Below are 25,412 nucleotides of genomic sequence, written 5' to 3'. Positions count from 1 at the left end.
TCATTGTGTTTCACTCATCCATTCACCCTTTTGTTTTAGGCATTCAAGGAAAACCAATTTACTGTGGTAGAGGTTACAGAATTGCAACATACTTGCACAACAGGGCATGGGGGCAACATGGAAACAAGATGGGAATGGGTACTTGATATCACTTTACAGACACAGGCCTAAACCATACAGTATTAATATGAAACAATGCACAAATGATAGGAATACAATATAATACAATATAAAACAGTAAAAATCAACACAAACAACAGAACACTATTCACAATATATAAAAAAGAGGCTTATTACAGTAATAGTATACAAGAACTTAGCTTACCTAGTACTACTTGTAATCACTTATAAGGATAGAGAGGGCAGAGAGAAAGTCAGAATGGTTGGGGAAGGGGAGGGAATGCATTTTACAAATGAAACAATAACAGGGGGCTTTGCTACACACCCACCACTGGCACAGCCAGACCAGAACAGAGCAGGGAGTGGATGCGGGCTGCTGGATGTGGGCTTGGGGCTCCCCGCTCTGCTTCCTTTGTCTTGGGAGCCCCGCACCGGTCGCATGACCCCTGCCCATCTGGCAGCAGTAGGGGGCACAAGTCCATGCTGCCACTACCCCCACTGCTGCTGGTCAGAGAGGGGGTGCCTCACCATGGCATCACAGCCAGAACGGGCAGCCTGTATCTGCCCCTACCCTGCACACAAATTTGGGGGGGGCACATGCCCTCCCCCCCTCCCCCCATGCTCTATGCTTCCTGAATGAGTCACTCATGGCTCTGTCCTGCTCCGTGCCCCGGTCTCATACACCCCCAGCCCCTGTCCCACTTCCTTCTTCACCATGGGGGCCTTGATCTGCACCCCCCACTCCTGTCCCTTCTATATCACCTCCCCCACATAGACTTACCTGCAGGGAGCTGTTCTCCAGGCTGCCTGGCTGTGTGCATGTGTGCGTCCTGCTCCTGGCAGCCGCTTGCAGACTGGAATGCTGCTAGCCTTAAAGGAGTAACTTGCTCTTTCCCGTGGATCCCTGCACGACACTGTGAATCCGGTACAAATGCTGTCTTGGAGTTGTGCAGCCTGGGACCAGGATTTGAATGGTCACCCTACTCAGGAGTGTTTACCTGCACTTTCTTCTGTGTGTCAGACAGTAATAGAAGCAGTTATCCTGCTACCAAAAAAAGGGAGTTCTAGTGCCACAAAGGAGCTTTGAGAGTGGAGGCTCTCAGCTATGCCAGCAGAACTTGGTAGTGGACACGAGGCCTTAAAGTGACAGAACCCAAAACAGTTTGTTTAACTGTTGGGATAAAAAAATACAAATGGTTGTTTCAGTTATAGCTTCACCCTCAGGCACCCTCAAAGTATATGTGTGTGTGATGCAATCTCCAAAATGCAAAATGTGTTGTGTGTTTTTTTTTGTTTTGCTTTGGTTTTTTTGAAGGTTTAGTTCATATCCTAAATATATAGACTGATATGCCAGTTGTACAATTTGTTAGGGTTTAAAGCAGTGTCTGTTGCAGGCATTTCCTTCAAAATCAAATGGTCCATCTCAATTGTAAAGCAGGTGTTGACTAGAAAATTACCTCTCAATTACAAAGGCAAAGTTAACAGTGGATTAAACCCTAGTATAGAGCAACATGCTTGCCTGATTCAGCAGTCAAGCATGAATGTCATAAGTCAGTGGCCACAGGCTTATCAACAACCTGCAGTTGTTCAACACCTCCCGTTTTTACCACTTCACTTCCCCTCTGCTGTTGCATCACAGTCATGTAAAAAGCTTGTGTAGTGCTTTTTAATAGTATGATTAATACTAGTAATGAATCTAACCAATTCATGCATCCTATATTTATTAAAAACGTTTCATTAAAATTTTATGATTTTTTTTTTTTTCCCATGGACTGTAGTGCCATTACATGTGGAATAAGATTTATCAAATGGAAACTAGATGCATATCAAGTCATAAAGCAGCACTGTTGGTTAATTACTGCTGCTTTAGGCTGTACATAATGGTGAGCAGTGACTATGGAGAGAAAAAAAAACATGTTCCCTTCTGATTTATATAAAAGGGCTGCCTAATTTCTAGATGGTAATGGGTATATCGCAGGATGGGCCACAGGCCCCTGGTGTTCCTGTCCAGATCTCTCCTGTTGCACTTGCAGTCCAGCTCTCACCCCTCTCCCCCTGCCACTGCACACACAGACTGAGCAGTCTGGCTGCCCCCTTCCCTGGTTCCCACCCCTTGTGTGTGTGCAGCCGGGACCAGCTCTTTTACACTGTTCATGCAGCAGGAGCAGTGCAGACTCTTATGTACACAGATCCTTTTTGGTTTGGGCAGCCTAGATTTCCCTCTGCCACATGTGCAGCATGCTCCTATTGCTTAGTTCCACTCCATCCCCAGGAGTGGAGGCAGAAGGAGGGAAGGGGAGCCTGGGCACTCTGGCTATTAAAGCTGCTGGAGTGGTGGGGGACAGCAGCAGCTGGGCAGCCTGGGGGCTGCATATTAACCTCTTGGTGGCAGCATGTGGCCTCTGGGCCCCCAGTTGGACAGCCCAGTTTAATATATAACTTGGGGAAAAAATGATGAATGGTGAAAAGTCTACGTTAATACACATTATATGAAAAATGTATATTGATGTACATTAATTGTACATATTATAATACATTAATATATGTGCCTCTAACTCCACTTCTGATCTGATCATTTGCAAATAAAAGTGGCTTAAAACTAAGGTCACGGTGAGAGCATTCTGCAGCCAGGCACCATTGTGCTTTGTTATAATAACTGGATATAAAACCAATATTAAATGTCTATAAGAGAAACTGCAATGGCTTTAGTCCTTAGAAATGAAGTATAAACTATTCAGATTCCATTTGGTGATATATACTTTTCTCAACATTAATAGTTAGCTTGGCTGCTTGCCCCTCGCATATGTTTGCCACCTTCCTCTTACTTTGAGAAATACAGTCAGTTACTCGGACTTATTTTATATCGGCTACTGAAATACAGTGTATTAAACTGGAATTTTTGGTAACAATGATTACATTGAACGTTTGTACTGCAACCAAATGTGATTTCTTTCTTTCTTTTTTATAAAGAGAGAATAATTCTTTATTCCTTAAGTGCATTTGTAACTTGTCTGCACTGAGGTGCTTCAAAACAGCCACTTTTAAACTAGAGTTTATTTTAGTTTATATGGTGATAAACCTTATATGGGTACGATTCTCTTCCTCTTGAAATAGTGAAGTGTGAAATAAGTGATTTTATTATTAGGAACTCTTGACAGATACCTCGGGTATGAAAAGGTTTGCTTGTTTGTTGCACATAAATTGGGAGACCGTGAGAGAGAAATTAATAGTCACTTATCTTGAAGTGTTTAAGTGGATCCAACAGTTAAGTTCCAGGGACAAAGACTGGATGAGAAGTCCAGCACTCACAGCTCTTAGTTTCTGAGGATGTAATGCTAGAATTCCTTTATTTACAATCACAAAGTAAGATAGTCCTGATGCAAATGCTGTAGGAAAAAAAAATAACCAACAGTGAGTTTCTGATATATGTGGTCAAACTGAGCAGCATCACACTGCAAGAGCAATCTCACTAAGTCAGCATTATGCACTGTGTGTGAGGGTATTGGAGTCTGGCCCCAAGTAAAAATGGATCAAATTGAAGAACATATTGTATTAGTTTTTGTAGATTCTTCATCAGCAAGTAATTCAACTTTAAAACCTTTATATAGGGAGTAGTTGGGTTATTGCATCTCATAGTAATAAAGGACCTATTTTTGAGGTACAATTATTATTCTTGACATTTTACAAATTCTAGTCATTTAAAAAAAACAAACCCTTTCAGTTATTTTGATGGCTTTCTTCTACTTTTTCCTGTTGTGCATACATATACATACTTATATATACATATACGTGTATGTGCATATTATTTTAAATGAAGAAAAACTTTAGTATAAGTATCTTCATGAGTTTTGTAATTCTCTCTCAATTGTCACTCTTTCTAGTGAGGTGGTGAGATTTTTTTGAAGTTTTTAAGAGCATGTTAGACATACATGCGGTGGCTGCCCTGGCCTCACATGTGCTGACTGGTCATCGTCTCAGCCATGTCACCTTTCGTGGTGGGGGAATGGCAAAAGTGTTAATTGCCACTGCTCCTCATCGGCAAATTTTTGGATTCTTGGGGAGCCCCATGGGCCAGATCATATGGTTCTGTGGGCTGTATCTGGCCTGCAGACTAAGGTTGAACACCCCTGGCATACAGAACTTGTTATAATTAGCTGAATAGTTAGCTGGAGCCCTTCAGTTATGTAGATGCAGTTAAAAATTAGACTTATTTGTCTTTCCTTCCATTTTTTCCAGTAGCAGTGAACAAACATAATGTCTGAAAAACCTATTAAATTACCAAGTCTCTTATCTGCTGCTGTTGAATATCCAGATCAGTTTATGTCCCTCTTAAGGATTACTACATTTTCCAAGGTTTAGGGTTGGGTTACAGCTCCTCTATTTAACATTGGTAAAATCAACTAACTCTGTCATGTCAGGCCTGGGGCCTCTTTGGGATTGAGTTGCAGACCAGGGTCAGGAGGAGAAAGCAGAATCCTGGGAGAAGCCAAGTCAGAAAGCTAGGAGATCAGGCAGAGATCAGAGCTAGAGAGCAAGCCAGGTCAAGAAGTGGGAGATTAAACAGAGAGCAATCTCATAGCACAAGCCAGAGGGAACAGCAAAGCTGTCTGGGATCACGTTGAGCGACAGTTCCCATTCAGCTGGCATGGGGTGGGTAAAGGGCTAGGCCCTGATGCAGGGTTGAGGTCAGCCTTTCCCAGTCTGGGTGGTAGGCTGGGATGAGCAGCTATACTGGTCTGATTAAGGTTACAGGTTTGAGGCCATGGCCTGATGCTTAGTCCTTTCTGAATTAGTCTTGACCTGTTTTCTATGTGATTTTTGAACTCTGGGTGTTCACAGCCCCAAAACATTAACTTCATACCAGACAAGCAATTGAAAGGAGTGTGGCCAATCTGTGGCTCTTCAGAAGTTAATATGCGTCTCCTTGAATCTTTGCACAAACACATGGTGACTAGCTTCCATAGCTATTACGTCACATAGTGTGCTTGTGCAAAGATTCAAGGAGATGCATATTAACTTCTGAAGAGCCTCACATGGCTCCGGAGCCACAGGTTGGCCACCATTGGTGTAGAGGATATCAGATAAATAGTGCCACATTTCTAATCTAAATTAATGTGATTGCATTGATGTTTTTGATGGCAAGCAATATCAGAGCAATGGTGTTTTCAAAGATGGGCATGCAATTACCAGATGAGCAAGATTTGTGCCAGTGATGTATAGGGCTCTGAAGGTAAAACCTGGGATACCTTCTTTAAATAAAAATTTAAAGTTTGAAGCACCAGGTCTTTAAGAGAAAAAGTACCAACTTAATGACAAATGTAAATGTTTGCATATAATAGCTGTATTTATATACAACATTTGTTTTATATATAAGTGAACTTACACTCATAATAATCAGTGAATTGTAGGGATATTTGCTTCCCTTCTAAGAGCCGATAACAGTTCTAGCGCCAAAGGCTAAAAAACTCAATCTCTTCTCTACTTAGCTTGGCAAAAAGTTGTCAGACATTGCAGGAAAAATGCAGGATCCAGAACTCCAATTTCAAAGAGAAGTAATGGAGGGACTGATTAGAAAACCAAGCAAAATTGTTGATATTTTGACAAAAATCTTTTTAAAAACTGCAAAAATTGTCAAAATGTTGACTAATTCAGCTGAATGCTTACCAGGTGTGGAAGAGTAGAAATCTCTTTTTGTAGGGGTATATTGCTAAATATTTTTTGGGCCAATACCAATGGCCAATTATTGACCAGCCATATTGGCTGATACCAATTCAATTGCTGATATGCAGCCTGGCAGTTTAGAGAGCAGCATCTGGCTGGTAAGTCTGTTGTGGGAGAAAGAGGCATGAGGGGAGTAGATTGAGGCCCCCACAGAGAGGGGGAGGGACTGGGACTATGGCTGGGGCAAGGGCAGGGGTAGGTGCTGCCCAGCCAGGCTGGGGTGTGCGACTGACCCGGTGGCTCATCTGGAGGGCGGGGGGGGGAACAACTCCTGCCTCTGCATGCACCCCCAGGGGAGGCATGGGGAGCAGGTGCCCCCCGGATCTGTGCACAGGGCAAGGGTGGGCTGCTTCAGGCTCTTCCTGGTGGCTAAACTCAGGTTGGACCAGGTGGGCAGCGGTGCTGAGAGGGGGGCTATGGTGGTTGCTCTAGCTTCTCCCCCTTAACCCCCCTCCCAATGCTACCACTGTCTGCCCCATCCAGCCTAAGTGCAGCTGCCAGGAAGAGCCTGGCACAGCCAATGAGCATGCAGCAGCAACAGCCCACCCTTGCCCCGCACACAGATCTGGGGGGCACATGCCCCCTATACCTCCTCTGGGGGTTCATGCAACGGCAGGAGCTGCCTCTGCCCCCCTGCCTCCTGGATGAGCTGCCAGCTCTGTCCTGTGCCCCAGCCCACCCTGGGTGGGCTAGGCTGTACCTGCTCCTGCTTTTGCCCCAGCCCCACTCCCTCCCTCACAGTAGGGACCTCAATCTGCACTGCCACCCGCAAAAGACATGCCAGCTCAACAGTGCTCTCCAAGTTGCCAGGCTAAACTCCTGGCCACGTGCTTACTGCAGCTGTACGTGGCATTTATTGGCGATATTATCGGCCACATCACCAAAAAAACTGATTGCTGATTAATGTCAATTATCTTTTTTATCAGTGCTGATATGATATGGACCGATGTGTTGGTGCACCTCTGTTTCTTTTTGTACTGCAGATAATCTTGTAGACCAGAGGTTCCCAAACTTTTTATTATTGCATACCCCCTTCCAGGCTTACCACCTGCCCGCATATGCCCACCAGCATATGTTTTATATTTTAACACTTAAATATTGATTATTATAATGAAAATTAAATCCATCACTACACAATTTCTGCCATGTAACCCCGAGAGATGTCTTGCATACCCCCAGGGGTACATGTACCACAGTTTGGAACCCCAGTTGTAGACCAAGTTATAGGTGTAATGCCAGTATGTGGATGTACCATAACTATAGACTAAGGAGGCAAGGCTGGAGCAGTTCAAATAACATTCAAAGGGAACAACTCCTATTCATTTAGGCAACCTAAGGAGGGTTTTTGAAAAAGCCGATTGCTGCTGTCCTTCTCCATTAGCAGGTTGCCACTGAATTTTCAAATGTGTTTGATTTTGGCTATCAAAATAATTTTTGTCTTGAATTGTTAATCTGCCAATTGATAGTATTTATCTTTCGTTGTCACAGCCAGCACTATAGAGAATCACACGGTCCTAATAATAAACAAATAACTGTAATGTAACATTGCTCTAAATAATAGTAGTTACCTCAGGCATTCTGTTTATTTGCAGTTTATTGCATATTCTGCATCCCCATTGACATTGTTTGAAATAGCAAAGCAGCAGAAACAAAACTTGAAACTCAATTAAGAACAAAGCAAAACAAACTAAACTTTTTCCCCAGTACAGTCCAACAAGTGGACTTTCTGAATCAACAGCCAACCTTATCTATTGTTACCTTTATCTAAACCCAGTGTCTTTGACTGACTTTGTTCACAAGCAATGGAAAACTCATAAAGGTAATTTGTAAAAGCAAACATCTGGCTTTTATTCTTGCAAATTGCTTAAGATGATTGTTCTTTATGTATTTATTCACAATTACTTGAGAACTTTCCACAGCTAGTTTTGATATTTTTGTATTTTTAAAGTCAATTTTTTTATTTTACCATACAGATCAATAAGTTGATTGAATGTGTGTAACTCCTAGAATAAAGACATGTTTTTCCTTTCTTCTATTTTTTTCACAATGGCAGTGAACAAAGGTAGTATCTGATCAACACATCAAGTTATCAAGTCTTTCATATGCTGCTACTGAGTATCCAGATCAATGCATCTCCCTTTTAAGGACTAGTGCATTTCTGAAGCTTTAGGGTTGGATTACAGCTCCTCTATTTAAAACTGGTAAAAATCAACTCAGTGACACACCAGGTTGTGGGAAGCCAGGTCTGGGACCACTGGGGAATCGATCCTAACAGTTTTTTAGGATGAATAATTTTGATTAGAAATCCAAGGTGTTTTGAAACCCATCTCTTAAAATGAGCTGTTTTGACATGTGTTTTTACTAGTAAACTGACTTTTCGTGCTCTTGTAGAAAGTAAACAAGTTTCTTTAAACATCTGAATAAACTCTTTTTTCCACAGTATAAGACCATCTGTAATCGCAGTAAATGATACGTTAGGAACAAGGGCATAGTTATGAGCCCTTATTTAATTACTTGGACTACCCATGTAACTAAATTGTGACTAAGTCAGCACTTTTAGTTTTTTAAAACAAACAGATTTAGGTATCTACATACAGGTTTAGGTGTCTGATGTTAAGCACCTCTTCTGTTATATTTGTAGCACTATGTAGACCCCTTTAGTGCTACAAAAAGTGGCTGTACAGACATGCACCTTACCTGTAAGCACTACAGAAATGGTGCATGTGGTACAGAAATGTTCTTAGTTAAAGTGGGAATTTTCTGTAGCACTACATCTTGCAACTGCACATCTGATGTCTATGCAGTTACCTGCAGCACTGCAGGGGGGCCATGTCTCAGCATCCCACAATGCCTGCTCTCTCCCCACCTCTTACCCCACCATGGGGGAGAAGGAGGAAGAGTAGCCAGTCCAATGACAGCCTGCTAGGGAGTAGAGGTGCTGCCCAGCTGCAGCTCTTCTTCTGTGACAGGGAGCAGGGCTGCTTCCATGGTGTCAGACACCAATTCCCACGTTCTTTTTATAGGAGCAGCACCTCATCACCCCCTGACCATAGAGCATGACAGTGGTAACTTTTGTAGTGTTCCAGACAGGGGTGGGAGCTGGACATGCGTACATCCTTCATAGCACTATGGTTTTTGTACCGCTATAAAGTGCTGCAGCACTTGATGTCCATCTGCCTTATAGTCTTGTATTGCTTTTGTAAGACTGGCAGGGACTTCATCAGTCTTCCTAGAAGTCCCCAGTTTTTTGCAAGAAATTGTCATATAATACCTCTTAAGCAGTAGTATAACTGGGGAGGGCAAGGTGATTGGAGCAGCAGCTCCAAGTCATGCTTTTGTTTGGAGAGTAGGAGAAGGGGCAAAAACATCTGCAGCAGCTGGCACTGCCCCCAGCATTGCGTTGCAGTTTTTTGCTGTCCAGTTAGAAAGCTGTTCCAGAACATTATGCTATTGATGGTCAGAAGACTTCTAATCTTCAGCCCAAATTTATTTGGGGCAATCTGTTTATCCGTATTTGATTCAGATGTGTACCCATTTGTTCTTGTGCCAATATTTTCCTTTTGTTTAAGGAGCTCTTCATCCTCCCTTTTATATGCTGCACTAAAGAATTTATATCCTGTTTCAGCCTTTTGTTTGCAGGCTCAACAAACTCAAGTTTTTTGTCTACTTTTGTAAGTCTGTCCAAATATATCCTAGTAGTCCTTCTCTGCATGGTTCCTGTTTTAAATTATGTTGACCAGAGACACTACATTTTAAGTGAGATCTCAGTCATCAGTGCTCTGTACAATGTCATTATGACTTCCAGGTCTCTACTGAAAAGGTGTCGCCTAATATACCCTACGATTCTACTTTCCTTTGTTACAGCTGCCATATGTTGATGACTTATTATTTTTTACTTCTAGGTCTTTTCCCTCTGTCATTTTTGGCTTGTGAGCTCCCAATTTTAGCAGAAATTCTTATTAGCCCTTGAGTGCATGACCCTGACAATCCCAGTTCTATGATATCATCCCATTTCCATTACTGCAGTCCTCAAGGTCATCCTGAACTGTACTTCAGTCCTCCTGTAATGCTGACAGTGACTTGAAATTTCGTGGTGATAAAATTATATTAGCATGTCCTTATTTGTGTCAGTGTCACTATTAAATATGCAAGTCTCAGCCTTGAGAAACTCTGCTAGCAACCTCTATCCAACCTGATCATTGTCCTTTCAGCACAGCCTGTTTGTCATCTTCCATTATCTAGTTCTTATTTACGTTGCAGTTCTGCTAAGCATCATCATTTCCAGGTAAACTAATAATTTTGCATATAACACCATATCAAATATGTTATTCAGGTCCTGTTAGAATCAGACTTGCCTGGTCTAGAAAATCCGCCATCTCATCAAAGGGTTGGTCAGGCTCAGCCAAACTTCAGTAAGCCCATGTTGCATTTTTAGCCCATTTTCCATTTACTTCCATGTCTATCTTTGCAATTAGTTACATTTTTATTATACCACTGTCCATATCCACTTATTTTAGAAAGCAAGGTTAGTAAGCAACCTTCAGGGACTGTGACTTCTGGGAGGAAACATTCTCTCACCCACTGCAGGTATATTGGCGGATTGAATATTGGCTAGTGAATGCTAGGATTCACTACCTTTTCCATCAGAACTACTATACTGCAACCAACCTGATGCTTGCCTTATGATACTAACCAGCCTTCTACAATAAGGTAACAGGCTCTATGAGTGGGTAGAGAGCTGTGGATGTGATATACATTGAGTTTAACAAGGCTTTTGATACCATCTTTCATGACATTTTCATTAACAAGGTAAGGAAAAAAAGGCTGGATGAAAGTACTCTAAAGAGAATGTATACCTGGTTGGATCATCATACTCAACAAGTTGTCGTCAGTGGCTCAACATCTGTTTGGGAGGTGGTATCAAGTGGGGTTCCCCAGGGGTCTGTCCTGGTTCGCATATTGTTGAATATCTTTGTTAATGATTTAGATGAGGGGATTGAGTTGCACGATTATCACATTTGCAGATGATGCCAAGTTTGTGGATTTGCCGATTGGCTAGGATCCAGAATGACCTGAATCAGATGAGATTCAACAAGGACAAGTGCAAAGTCCTGCACTTGGGACAGAATAATTGTGTGAATAAATACAGACTGGGGAATGACTGGCTAGGCTACAGTACTGTAGAGAAGGCCCTGGCGGTTACAATAGACCATAAACTGAATATGAACTAACAGTTGGAAAAAAGCCAACAGCATGCTGGGTTGTATTAACAGGGGTATCACTTGCGAATCAAGGGAAGTGATTCTTCCTCTCTCCATCACATATGTGAAACCTCACTTGGAGCACTGTGTCCGGTTTTGGACCCCACGCTTTAAGAAGGATGTGGACAGTTTGGAAATGGTTCAGCACAGAACAGCAAAATAATTAGAGGCCTAGGAGGCAGGACTTTTGAGAAAAGGCTGGGAGAGCTAGATTTATTTAGTTTGGAAAGGAGAAGCCTGAGGGAGGATTTGCTAGCAGTCTTCAAATATCTGAAAGGTGATTATGACAAGGATGGAGATGGGTTTTTCTCTGTGGCTGTACAGCAAAGAACTAGGAGCAGCGGTCTCAGACTGCAGCTGCAGAGGATATTTAGGTTGGAGATTAGGAGGAACCAGAACAGGCTACTTTGTGAAATTGTGGAATCTCCATCCTTGGAAGATTTCAAGATCAGGTTAGATAGATACTTGGTTGGGATAGTTTAGTCAGGGAGGATCCTGCCTTGAGCAGGGGGCTAGACCAAATGACTTTGTGAGGTCCTTCCCAGCACTATATCTTATGATTCTCTGGTCCTTTATTTTAATTCCTTCCTCTCCAAAAGTGTACATGTATTTTTGATTTTTAACACCAGTATTTTTTTTTTTTTTGTAAGGCACTGGTTTGATACTCAATAAAATTATTTTCATATCTAAAATGTGGTTTCTAAGACTACATCAATCAGGCTAACAATTCTCCCTTGTTACTATATTTCTAGACGCTTCAAGGAGTCTCCTGGAATTTCTAGTTGGAGAGAGCTACTTGAGATGAGATGAAATATCACTTAAACTCTCTGTTAAGACGAGAAATGCCAAATAATTCGGTGCGACTTAGCAGGGGCTTAGAAATCTTATATCAAGGTAAGAAGTTTATTTTTCAGATCAAGATATTAAGGTTTGAAAGATGAGGATATTTTCTGTTTAATATACATATTAAATGTATTGAGCATTGTTTAATACCCAGTATTTTTGAGCATTGTTTGCTGCAGAGACATGGGGTGAAATCCTGCTTTCAGATAGGCATCCTCTTGAAAGATTTGCAGAAGGGTGTATGCTGTGGCTGGCAACCTGCAGCCTGTGGGATGAATCCCACCTGTAAAGTTCCATCTGGCAGAGGGGCATCAATGGTATAGAGCTGTACAGTGCCTCCCATCCTCTCTGCAGAGCTCACTTCCCTCTGCTTTGGAGTCTGTTGCTCTGTTACATCTATGCGTAACATTCACTGCAAAGGAGATGGGGTTAGTGGCAAGGATAGGCACAGGCACTGGCCCTTCTGAGAGGCAAAGAGAAGCCTGCAATGGCCCATGGTTTCTGACACCTGCTATGCTATCAACAAAATAATGAGACCAATAATTATACATAATGCTTAAAAAAATAAATAAATAAATACATTTTTTAAAAAAGGAAGTGAACAAACTGAAAAAACCGAAGAGCAAATATTTCCCCAGTTTGATCTTGGTAACTTTGAGTTGCTTGTTACAATAGAACATTTTGTGCTGGAGATGTACTTTTTTTGTAGTTGGTAGTATCTCTTTTGAATAGTATTTCAAAAAGTTAAATTTTATACAGGCTGAGAATGAGTACTATATTTACTCGAATACTTTTTATTTTCCCCATCAACATGGGGGGAAAAGACCCTCATCTTTACATTCGCATACAAGGAAACCTCATTAAATATATTGTCTATCATAGAACTGCTGCCAGCAGCAGCATGTGCTCAGTAATGGAAACCAACCATGAAGCTGATTAATTGCAGGCAGTACTGGGCATGACTATAAAACATATGGCTCATGTTGGGCAAACATGCTCATGGGAACCTACCACACTTATTTTCTGGAAAAAAAAAACATTTATATTCCAGGTCAAATCAGCCAAATCAGTTCCAAATCCTCTTGATTTGAGCAAAACTCAATCGCTTAAACACCATATGTGGGACTACAGCCAGTAAGTGTTCTCCCACACGGATAGATGAGTGCAGCCAGTTTGAATAAGATATGTAGTATGGTCCATTGCATGGAAACCCCCTCATGCAGTGTTGACACATATTCAGGTCATGGTGAACCTCTAAAATTAAATACATTTCTACTTCCTTTTCACTCCCACAGCTGACTTGCACCTTCCTTTCTCATTTCAAATGATTCCTGTTTTTTCACCAGCCTTAAGTGTCTGGCAAACATCACCAAAAGGGGCCCCAAACAGTACACCCCAAATCCCTCTGTCACTCCCTCTCTTAGCCTGTTGCATATGATTAGTGTGCCCCTGCCTGCCCTATGTGAGCTGGACCATGTTGCCCTGTGCCTCATCTGCATAAAAATTTTTGGAGAATCCCAGGACTCCTAACAAAAATGTCTGGTTTCAGTCATGAATAGGGGGGAGAGTAATTAGCACATAGATCCTTTTTGGGGGGTGTCTGCAGTACACCCATGTACTGAGCAGTGCTGAGCTGTGGGGTCACCATGTCTTGAAATGCTGTTGACTCTGCTGGGGGCTCAGCCCAGTGAATTATGCAGTAAATCATGAGCCTTTTGGCTTTAAGCTAGTATTATACATAGTTTGTATTTTATATATAAAAAAAAAAAATAAAGTAGGTATATATGTACTGCTTAAAAATGTGTTTATGGAGTATGTGTGCTAAAAGCTGGAGTGGTTTCAAAAAAGGCAAAATGCATCAGTTCTGGATGAGCTAAGTTTATGGGTGCTTGTATATGCCAGTTGCTACAGGTATATTTATTTCAAGGCCAGTGCTTTCAAATTTGCTTCTCATTTCCATGTGCTCAGGGACAGCAGACTCTGACAATAAGGAGGGTGTGGAGGGAGCTGCAGGGGGAAGAAATTGTGTGTTGGGGGCAGGGGTGAGGGGGGCAGAAGGCAAGAGAACTGCCTGACCTCCCCAGATTTATTTTCTTTGCTGTAGTAGTGGGAGAGGGACAAATTCAGGAGAATTAGATTCCATACCTGAAAAATTATAACTAATTTATAATATTTCCGTATATAGAATCTAATTTATTGGAGGATCATCTTATATTCAGGGGCATCTTATATTTGAGCAAATATGGTAAGTAAAAGCTTCATAAGAGGTGCTTGAATAATTCCATAGTGGTTGGCAGATATACCTGTACTTAACAGGAGGTTTTATGATTCATGCACAAAGTTTAAGCTAGTGTTGGTTATCAATAATTCATAGAATGTGGGACTGAAATGTGGGCTTGAATGCTTTTACTATTTCCAGTAAATCAATTTGTACTTTTTTCTGTTTCTCTTTCTTTCTTTTTTGTGGGGCAGGGTGTATATTTTATTAACTAGAAACACATGGCGTAAAATGATGGCCAAATGTTCCAGTGAGAATTGAGGGCAATTCATAGTTCTGAGGGTTGTATTTGCCCTAGTTTTATTTTTCCTTACTGATGAAACTGTAACTATTGCTGTAAATTATATGAATAATTGATCAAGGAAACTTCACTTGTTACCTCAAGTGATATGCTTATAGCTTCTTAAAACTGTACTTTGTTGTGCTGCAGCTTTGCTCGTATGCTTATGTGTTTTCCTGATGTTTTTTCCCCTTCCTTCCAAAAGAAGTGCTGGGTTTGGCTTCAATTTCCTCTACGTTTTAACTGAAAAATCTCAAAATCAACATATTTTAAAGGCATTTACAGTCCTGGGAACTGTGCAGTACACACATCTGTTTTCACCTAAGTACGAATTGCTGGCTGTACAAATATTAAACATGTAGTTCTTGCCACATAGCTAGCTGAAGTGTTCCGTAACTTGAGCCTGTATTTGAAATAAAAACAAAACTATATAGCCTCTTTACCATACTAATGGAAAACATTTAATTTACCTTCTAAAGCCAACCAAAAGAATGACGCAATGCTGCTGAGGCAGATTTATGGTGCCTTTTCTCCCATAGAAATCAATATAGCTTGAAGGTGCTGTCATGGGAGCTGGCTGCCTGAGTGGGATCCAGCTGTGTTCAAATGTAAACTCCTGTACCGCAAACCAAAAAACTGATGACTTAGATTTTTTTAGTCATTATTTTATCTCTGGGATATAATGGTATAGAGTTTTATTCATTGCTCTTTATTGCTTTCTTTCCACTAAGATTATATTAAAATTTCAATCTAACAAATTCAGTCTGTTTTCGATTTTTTTTTTTTTAAACCCATTTAGTAACTTAAGCATTTAATGAGGCAGAGGTACTTGCAATACCAGGCCGTGGTGGTAATACTGACCAAAGCACTCTGTTTATATCATGTAGACTTTGTTAAAATCTACATAGGCAGAAAAACATTTGTGCCTTTGTTTTCTGTATGGAATATCAAAGCCCTTGTTCAAGGCTCTGTTCTTTCTATTTTGATGAAGAGTATTTTTGAAAATTAAGAATGGGCCTTTCTTACTCATCCTTTTTCACTTTCTTTTCTTTAGCTGAAAGAGGTCAGATGTGATAGTGTAATTTTTTTGCTACAGTCGCTATCCTTCAACAAAAAAATAGCAGATTTTCATACTATGCTGAGTTTTATGGCTGTTTGAAAGATGCTGTTTTCTCAATGGATTTAGTCAATTAAATGCTCAAACAGAAAGCTTGGTAATGGCTTCAACTTTATTTTGACTTTGGGCTGTGAAAATAGGTTTTGTTTCTTTGATTTCAGTAATTCCCAGCCTTTTTCATAATGTGACCTTTGTCCCATTTAAGCAATATGGGAAGGGCAATGTGGGCCATGCTGAAAACCCATAGCATGTAATATTCATTAACATAGGCCCCAGATCCTGCAGTCTTCCTGACTAAGGCCTTCATTTTACTTTAATTCCCTTTACGTACCCATGCAGTCCGTTCCGCTCTCTTTATGAATATGTAACGTTCCCCAATATGGAATCTTGTATCTCATAAAGTCCGTTAGAGCAAGTCTTCTCTGGCAAACTAGCATGCTACAGTCTTAAAAGGTACCTTTGTACTACAGCTGCTATCTCCACATCCCAGACAACTTTCGATGCAGGTCTTTCTCTTGTCCAGCCTTTCATTATGACTGAGCAGTTTAGCAACCTCATGGTGTATGGGAGGTTTGGATAGATGGAGAGACTAGTAGAAGTAGTCTAGGAAGTGGGTTTTGTATTAGGAAGACCTTTTCCAAGCTTAGTGACTGCACCTGAGTCTCACTTGGTTGAGTGCAGAGAAGGAATGAGGAAGTATGGAGGAGGCTAGCTAAGGATTTTAGATTTGCAGAATGGCTTATTTGGTAGAGGTACACTGATGCATTAATCCATATTGTATTGGCATCAATAAAAGGAAAATTGACATTATTCGCAATCAGCTTTTTTTGGCTGACGTGAACTATAATGTCAATGATAAATGCTGCATGCATGCACGTGGCCAGGAGTGCCACTTGACAGCTTGGAGAGCAGCATCTGGCCAGTAAGTCTGTGGAGGGAAGGGCTGGGGCAGGGGCAGATGCTGCCCAGCCGGGGTGGGGCATGGGACAGAGCCACGAATCGGGCTCATCCAGGGGGGTGTGAGTAGGGGAGGGTGGCTCCTGCTGCTGTGCACACCCCGAGGGGAGGCATGGGGGGCATGTTCCCTCTGGATCTGGGCATGGGGCAAAGGCGGGCTGCCGCTGTGGGCTGGGCCTGGGAGCGGTGTCGGGCTATTCCTGGCAGAGAGGTTGGGTCAGGGCTGTGCTTGGGGCAGGTGGTGGCACTGGGAGAGGGAGCTACAGGGTGGGCTACAGCCACCCCAAAATTTGCTGTAGCCCACCCTGAACCCCACCTCTCAAGACCACTGCCACCTCTCACCCTGAGCACAGTCTTAGCCTAGCCCCTCTTCTGGGAAGAGCCTGGCACTGCATCTGGCCCCAGCCCACAGCAGCAGCCTGCCCTCACCCCATGCACAGATCCAGGGGGCAAAATCCCCACCCCCATACCTCCCCTGAGGGTGCACGCAATGCCCCCCCCCATGCTCCTCAGATGAGCCACTTGCGTCTCCGTTCTGCCTTCTGTGCAGCACCTGCCCCAGCCCTACTCCCTCACTCGCTGTGGGGGCTCTGATCTGCTCCTCCCACACTCATTCCTCCCCATTTTCCCCCCACAGACTTACCAGCTGGACGCTGCTCTCCAAGCTGCCAGATTGCATATCATCAGTTGGATTGGTATCAGCCGATACGGCTCGTTAATAATTGGCCATCGGTATTGGCCCAAAAAATCTTTATTGGTGCATCCCTATTATTTGGTGCTCACAGAAATAGTTAGAATAATGATAATCCAACTGTGCACCGATTAATCTTCAATATCTTCATCAGCAACTTGGACGAGGGAGTGAAGTGTACTCTGTCCAAGTTTGCGGATGACACAAAACTGTGGGGAGAAGTGGACATGCCGGAGGGCAGGGAACAACTACAAGCAGACCTGGACAGGTTGGACAAATGGGCAGAAAACAACATAATTCAATTCAACAAGGAGAAATGCAAAGTGCTGCACCTAGGGAGGAAAAATGTCCAGCATACCTACTGCCTAGAAAATGACCTGCTTGGTGGCACAGAAGTGGAAAGATATCTTGGAGTCCTAGTGGACTCCAAGATGAACATGAGTCATCAGTATGACGAAAGCCATCAGAAAAGCTAATAGCACTTTATCATGCATCGGCAGATGCATGACAAACAGATCCAAGGAGGTGATACTTCCCCTCTATCGGGCGCTCGTCAGACCGCAGTTGGAATACTGAGTGCAGTTTTGGGCGCAACACTTCTAGAGGAATGTGGGTAACCTGGAGAGGGTCCAGAGAAGGGCCACTCGTATGGTTAAGGGCTTGCAGGCCAAGTCCTATGAGGAGAGACTGGGGCACCTGGACCTTTTCAGCCTCTGCAAGAGAAGGTTGAGAGGCAACCTTGAGGCTGCCTATAAGTTCATCATGGGGGCACAGAAGGGAATTGGTGAGGTTTTATTCACCAAGGCGCTCCTGGGGGTTACAGGAAATACTGGCCACAAGCTAGCAGAGAGCAGATTTAGACTCTAGGACATTAGGAAGAACTTCTTCACAGTTCGAGTGGCCAAGGTCTGGAATGGGCTCCCAAGGGAGATGGTGTTCACCCCTACCCTGGGGGTCTTCAAGAGGAGGTTGGATATGCATTTAGCTGGGGTCATCTGAACCCAGCACTCTTTCCTGCCTATGCAGGGGGTTGGACTCGATGATCTATTGAGGTCCCTTCCAACCCTAGCATCTATGAATCTAGAGCAGTTATAGAATCATAAGGCTAGAAGGGACCCCGAAGGATCATCAGGTCCAGCCCCCTGCATGAGCAGGAAAGACATCTGGGGTCAGATGACCCTAGCCAGGTGACCGTCCAGTCTTCTCTTGAAGACCTCTAGGGTAGATGATTGCACCACCTCTGGGGGGAGCTTGTTCCATCGTCTGGACACCCTAGTTGTAAAGAAGGTTTTCCTAATGTTCAGCCTAAAACTGTCTTCCCGGAGTTTGTGGCCATTGTTTCTAGTTTTCCCCCCAGGGTGCCCTGGTGAACAGTTGTTCACTGAGCCCCTGATGTACGCCTCTGATATAACGGTAAGCCACAATCGGTAAACAGCAATGTTGAGTAAAGTGGGAGAATCGCTTCTTTGGATTTAGTTGAGATGCATCGATTGATGCATGCCAGAGTTTTATTGGCTGTAGCGGCTACTGCGTCGCATTGCTGGCTCATATTCATGCTGGGGTCTATTGTTACCCCTAGATCCCTTTCATTTGTAGTGCTGGTCAGGTTAGCAATGCCCAGCCTGTAGGTGCTGGGGGTTCTTCCTTCCCAGGTGCAGCACTTTGCATTTCTCTGTGTTGAACCTCTTCTAGTTCCGTTCTGTCCAACATGCCAGCCTGGCTAGGTCTGCTTGTATCCGCAGCCTATCTGTGGGTGTGTCTGCACAACCCCATATCTTGGTGTCATCCGCGAACTGGGCCAATGGACTTTTCACCCCCTCATCCAGGTTGTTGATGAAGATATGGAACACCACTGGGCCAAGTACCAACCTCTGGGGTACGCCGCTGCCTACATCTTGCCAGGATGATACCAATCCATTCATTTGGACTCTGTGTCCTAGCCCACGACCAGTTTTGTACGCGCTTGATGGTCCTGCAGTTGAGCCCGATATCCTCCAGTTTTCTGATCGTGCCAATAGTCAGAACTCTGTTTGTGGTAGCTGTATAATTTTTCCATCTCTTCTCAGCCCCCTCCCTTTTCCTCCACTGCCAATAGTAATATTATTTTCTTGTTTGAAAAAAGATCCTGTGTAAGACTTTTTTCATAGAAGTACATGAACCCAAACTGTCAAGTCTTAGGACTAATTTTTAACCTCTCTAGAAGGAACTAAAGACTTGCAGACTTAATTTTCCAAAAAAAACCCCCCAAACTTGTAAATGATTCTCTATTACTGACCCAAATTATTGAAAATTCAGTCTCTACCCAAGACGTGATTTAATGCATATTTAGTGATTTTTTTTTTTTTATTTTTATTTTTTTTTTTATACATACTGCTATTTATTAATAGTATTGTTGAGCTAAGGTAACAATAGTTTTGAAATATTTAAGGAGCTCCTGGAGGAGCTGGATGGGTACAAGTCAGCAGGTCCGGATAGCCTCCATCCACGGCTGCTGAAAGAACTGGCCAGTGTTGTAGCTGAGCCACTGGCACAGCTGTTCGAGCACTCGTGGTGCTCTGGCCAGGTCCCTGAGGACTGGAGAAGGGCCAGCATGGTGCCCATATTCAAGAAAGGGAGAAGGGATGAGCTGGGTAACTTTAGATCAGTCAGTCTTGCCTCTATTCCTGGGAAAATGCTAGAGAAAATAATCAAAGGACACATTTGTGCAGGCCCAGCAGGGGAGACGATGCTGAGGGGAAACCAGCACGGGTTTGTCACAGGTAGATCCTGCCTGACAAACCTTGTAGCCTTCTACAACCAGGTCACACACTGCCTGGACGAGGGAGCTGAGGCTGATGTCATCTTTCTGGACTTTAGGGAGGCCTTTGACACAGTTTCGCACCCTATCCTCATTGGGAAGCTAGCAGACTGTGGAGTGGACGCCTACATGGTCAGGTGGGTGGCCAACTGGCTTAGGGACCGCACCCAGAGAGTGGTGGTGGATGGTTCCTTCTCAGCCTGGAGGGAGGTGGGCAGTGGGGTCCCGCAGGGTTCGGTCCTTGGACCAATATTATTCAATATCTTCATCAGTGATTTGGACGAGGGCGTGAAGAGCACCCTCTCCAAGTTCGCTGATGATACCAAGTTATGGGGCAAAGTTAGTACACCGGCAGGCAGGGAGCAGATTCAGGTTGACCTGGACAGGTTGGATCAATGGGCAGAGAGAAATAGAATGCAATTTAATGAAGAGAAATGTAAGGTACTCCACCTGGGAAGGAGGAACCCTCAGCACACCTATAGGTTGGGGAGTGTCCTTCTCAGCAGCTTGGAGGCAGAGAGGGATCTTGGAGTCATAATTGACTCCAAGATGAACATGAGCCGGCAGTGTAACGAGGCCATCAACAAGGCCAATCACACCTTGTCGTGCTTTAGCAGGTACATGACTAATAAAACAAAGGAGGTGATGTTCCTCCTCTATGAGGCACTGGTCAGGCCGCAGTTAGAGTACTGTGTCCAGATTTGGGTGCCGCGCTTCAAGAAAGACGCGGGGAATCTCGAGAGGGTCCAGAGGAAGGCCACTCGCATGATTAGTGGCCTTCGTGATAGACCCTACGGGGGGAGATTGAGAGAGCTGAATCTCTTCAGCCTTCACAAGAGACGGCTGAGGGGAGATCTTGTGGCCGCCTATAAATTTATTAGGGGAGGTCAATGGGGAATAGGAGCAGCACTGTTTACTAAGGCGCCCCAGGGAGTGACTAGGAATAACAGATGTAAACTAGTTGAGAGTGGATTTAGGTTAGATATTAGGAAGAAATTTTTCACAGTAAGGGTGGCTAGGATCTGGAATGGGCTTCCAGGGGAGGTGGTGCTATCACCTAGCTTGGAAGTCTTCAAGAGGAGGCTAGATAATCACCTGGCTGGGGTCATCTGACCTCCGTCTTCTTTCCTGCCAGGGGCAGGGGGTCGGACACGATCCATTGTGGTCCCTTCAGACTCTACAATTTATGTATCTATGAACAACGAAATGATTAGTGCTGTGACCACTGTTTATTACACAGCAGCTGCCAAGCAAAACATAATAAAGGATTTTAGTCACCACTAGATGGTATCTGCAAATCTAGCATTACCTTTTAATTATCTTCTGGGGTGCCTCCAGGAGATTGTCTTGCTAATGCTTGGTCATTTTACTAGGTTATGCTAACCAGGATTTGTGATACTCAGATAATTATTATACAGTCTGCTGCATTGGTTTTCTTGCTAAGTCTTGCAGGAATGCTGCAAGAATTTCACATAACTTGTCAAACATTCTACAGGGACTCCTTAACTGTTGGTACTATAAAAAGTTATGGTAGATAGCCCGCCCTCCCCACCCGGTCGTGTCCCCCCTGGATGAGTCTGGTTCGTGGCTCTGTCCCGCACCCTACCCTGCCCTGATTGGGCATTTCCCTTTACATAAGATTTTTAAATGGGCACTTTCTGACTTTACCTGTCAACATCTGTAACTAAGGTACAGTTTCATGTTAAAAAAAATGTTGACATCTGCTTCAATGATACTTTCTTTCAGATGGCTAGAATTTTAGTTCAAAGCTGACAGCATTTTAAAACTCTGTGGTAGTTGTATAATTTTTCCATCTCTTCTCAGCCCCCTCCCTTTTCCTCCACTGTGCATTTATAGTTCAGCCTGTGTCATAATGTTGTCTGAACTCCATTCTGATTGTTGTTTTCATTGTACCACATAATATCTCTTCCTTGCTTAGATTAGTGGCACTGCATTTCCATATAAACTGTGAAATTGAAATTCTTCATTCAAAAGCCAAAAGCAGTTTTCTGTAGTGTGCAGAGCAGAAGCTGCAGCTTAATGGACTAATACTTTTGGAGGTGCTAGAGGAAACTTCAGAAATAATGAAATCTAAGTGATACTCTCATCAGTCAGAGCAATCTATTATTTAGCCTTATATCACAGTAGAAAACATAGCATTACTAAGAATCTGAAGAAATCAAGATATTGCTTGAAAAAAATCACTTAAGTAGATGTATATTTCTATAGTGTATAGTTCATTGGTGGCAAAGTGATGTAAATATAGTATTTCCAATAGATCTGTTATAGTATAAGAAGCCTCAGCCTCCCTTGATAATTGGGAAATTGTCCAATGCCTGGAGTAGGCAGTTAATCCTTAGCCCATGTCAATCATTGTCAGTGCTGTGCTGTGCTGTGCTGTTAGCAGCTGTGAAACTGACTAGTTTCTGTCAATTTCAAGGCTGCTGTTAGAGGGACACCTTATAAATAACCATTTAACAAGCCTTAATGAGGTGCAAACAGCCTGTATCATCTCTGTCTTGCATAAAGTAGTAAGCTTAAATCTGGTTAAGCAGTGCTGTTAATATTGAAATCAGTGGACATTGGCAGATGACCTGTGTCATTTGTATCATTTAGCTGGTAGCCTGTTTTACCTGCAAGGAAGTGGTTTATATGGCAGTTTTAGAACTACACCTTTCTAATGGTTATATCAACCATTGAGAATGAACCTTTCTTTAGATAACTAAAGCACAGATTGAAAAGCTGATTTGTAATAGATTATTTAAATAAGGACGTCTACTTAGTGAACTGTTAAATGCAGGGTTAAATGCAATATTTAGTAGTATATAGTGTACTGATTTAAATCATGGATTAAATCAGTACAATATATAAATTCATATTCAGATAAGTTAACAAAGTAAAACAAATAGAAGAGGACTCTTCCACAATTATTTTGCTGTCTTCCACAATTCTTTAGCTGTAAACAAATTGAAAATCAAATGGTATAGGCACTGATGTAAATGGCAATTTCTCTAAGATACTGTGAATGTGTCTTGCCTTCACTTGAAAATATTGAGTGAGGACTATAAATGCTTAGATTTTTAAATAGGTGGCTGGGTGCACTCATAATTTTCATGTTTGCAGTAGAAAATATTTACATATTATAGGAATATTAGGAATTACCATATAGATCAAAACTTGGATCCATCTAAGTCCAGGACTGTCAAAACTCATGCCCAGTGAGCTGGATAGGCTGTATTGGGGCCACAAACCAGCCCAAGGCAATGGATCCAACATAGAGCTGGTCTGCAGTGGGCTCCATGAGTACCCTGGACCCAGCCCTGCATGCCACATACGTGCCAGAACTAGTCTTGTATCCTATCCACATGGAATGCATGCCAGATCTTGTTCTGTGAGCCACATGAAGCCAGTGCTGACTCTGGTTCAGCCCCGGTCCCATGCAGAATGCATACTGGATCCAGCCCCACCTGCAGCATTCACCAGATCTGTCCCACACACCATGTGCATGGGGCTGGTTCTGCACACAACATATGCAACTTGTGGGTTCAGCCCAAGACCCATGCACCACACAGCGGGCTGGTTAATAAATCTCTACAGGCTGGATATTAGAGGTGTGCCAAGCAGGCTATATTCAATTTGGATTCGGCCCAATTTGGGGGACAGCAATTCAATTAATTGATTTAGATCACTGTCCCAATTCGATTCAGCCAAATCTGAATTTGAAGATTCGATGCTGATTCAGGGAATCAACGAATCAATTTGGCCATAGACACAACTTTAAATGTTTTTTTCAACATACCTCAAGGTACCAGGAGCAGCTCGTGAATGCTGAGATGGTGGGGCGGATAGAGCATCCCCCCCAGCTCAGCAATTGGCTGTGGAGGGTCCCCGGGTACCCCCTCCCCAGACCCAGGAGGCACCAGTCACTAAACGGGGGGCAGGGCAGGGGGGCCCCGCATGCTTCATAGCGGACCCAGAAGTGGACCAGAAGTGCTTCTGGTCCACTTCTGGGTCCTCCGCCAAGTGCGCTGGGGACCACCCTTCACTCCCGTGGGACGCTCCATTAGCCCCACCATCTCAGTGTTCATGAGCCGCCTGGTACCTCAAGGTATGTAGAAAAAAGATTTAAAGCTGTGTCTATGTCCGAATCGGTTTCGCGGGTTCTGATTCAATTCGGAGAAATTAAAGGGTCTCCTGATTCGATTGGGATTTGGAGATTCATCTGCTAAAACTGCTGAATTGAATCAGCAACCGAAGCTTCTCCCAGCCCTACTGGATATGGCCTGAGAGCTATATTTTTCACACCCCTAGTCTAATTCATTATATAGTCTCCATTATGCTAGTGGCCAGAGTAGCTTAAACCGAGAAGCTTATTACCTATTCCAAACTTTTTTGTTTTCCTTCATTACAGTAACTATATATTTTGTTTTCCTTCATTAATGCCTGATTCTTCCTTGAATATTGCAAAGTTCATTGTGTCAGTGAGTTTCATAGTGTATGTAATTGTTTGTTGCCTGTAAAAGTACTTATTTATTGGGTTTTGTTTTTTTAATTTTCCACCTTTTATTAGATAGTCACTTTGTTCTTGTGTTATGATAGGGAGAACAGAAACTACTGATTTACTTTCTCTGTGCCCTTCATTCTATATACTTCTTCCCTTTAAGTGTTTTCTAAGGAAGGGATCCTAATATTTTCAGTCCTTTCTTTCAGAATTTTTTTTCATTTCTCTTGATCATTTTAGTTGCTCTTCTTTTGAATATAGCTACTTTAGAAGGGAAAGGAAATCATAATAGGAATAACAGAGACCTGGTGGGACTCCACCTGTTACTGGGTCACAGGTATAGATGGCTATACCTTGTACAGGAGAGATTGTGCAGGTAAATGCAGTGGGGGTGTAGCTCTCTGTCAAGGATAGCTACACATCCCTGCAAGCTGACATTGGCACCCAGGGAGGGCTACTAGAGATCCTCAGGGTTAAAATACATCAGGAATGTGGCACAGGGGACATAATGGTAGAAGTCTACTACAGACCCCCTAGCCAGAAACAAGAGCTTGACCAGGAATTCACCAGGGAACTGCCTGAGACTATACACTCGGTGCATGGTTGTCATGAGAGACTTCAACTACTCAGACATCTCATGGGAAGAGCACAAGGCCAAATCCGAACAGTTGCAAAGCTCCCTCACGTGCGTGGATGAGCTCTACCTGACCCAAGAGGTTTATTGACCAACAAGATGTAAAGCACTGCTGGACCTGGTACTGGCTAAAGGGGAAGATCTAGTCAGCAACCTAAAGATCGAAGGAAAGCTGGGAGACGGTGACCACAAGCTGATCAATTTTACTATCC

General features: G+C 43.1%; 1 protein-coding gene across 10 annotated transcripts in view; it reads left to right on the top strand.

The window, feature by feature from the left end:
- The window catches only part of FAM110B (family with sequence similarity 110 member B), a 301,139-nt gene that overhangs the window by 45,711 nt on the left and 230,016 nt on the right, over positions 1–25,412 (top strand). For 8 of the 10 annotated variants that reach the window (XR_009460726.1, XR_009460727.1, XM_019498605.2 and 5 more), the window contains one exon: positions 11,855–11,996. The exons of 1 other annotated variant lie outside the window; for it this stretch is intronic. The gene's annotated coding sequence lies outside the window, so the exon portion shown is untranslated. Of the gene's footprint in view, positions 1–11,854; positions 11,997–14,130; positions 14,191–25,412 lie in introns of all 10 variants that reach the window. One more of the 10 variants, XM_059724066.1, reaches the window with a different exon arrangement.

The sequence above is a fragment of the Alligator mississippiensis genome, chromosome 3, assembly GCF_030867095.1.
Source record: "Alligator mississippiensis isolate rAllMis1 chromosome 3, rAllMis1, whole genome shotgun sequence".
Lineage (NCBI taxonomy): Eukaryota > Metazoa > Chordata > Crocodylia > Alligatoridae > Alligator > Alligator mississippiensis.
This window is presented reverse-complemented; position numbering and strand designations above follow the sequence as displayed.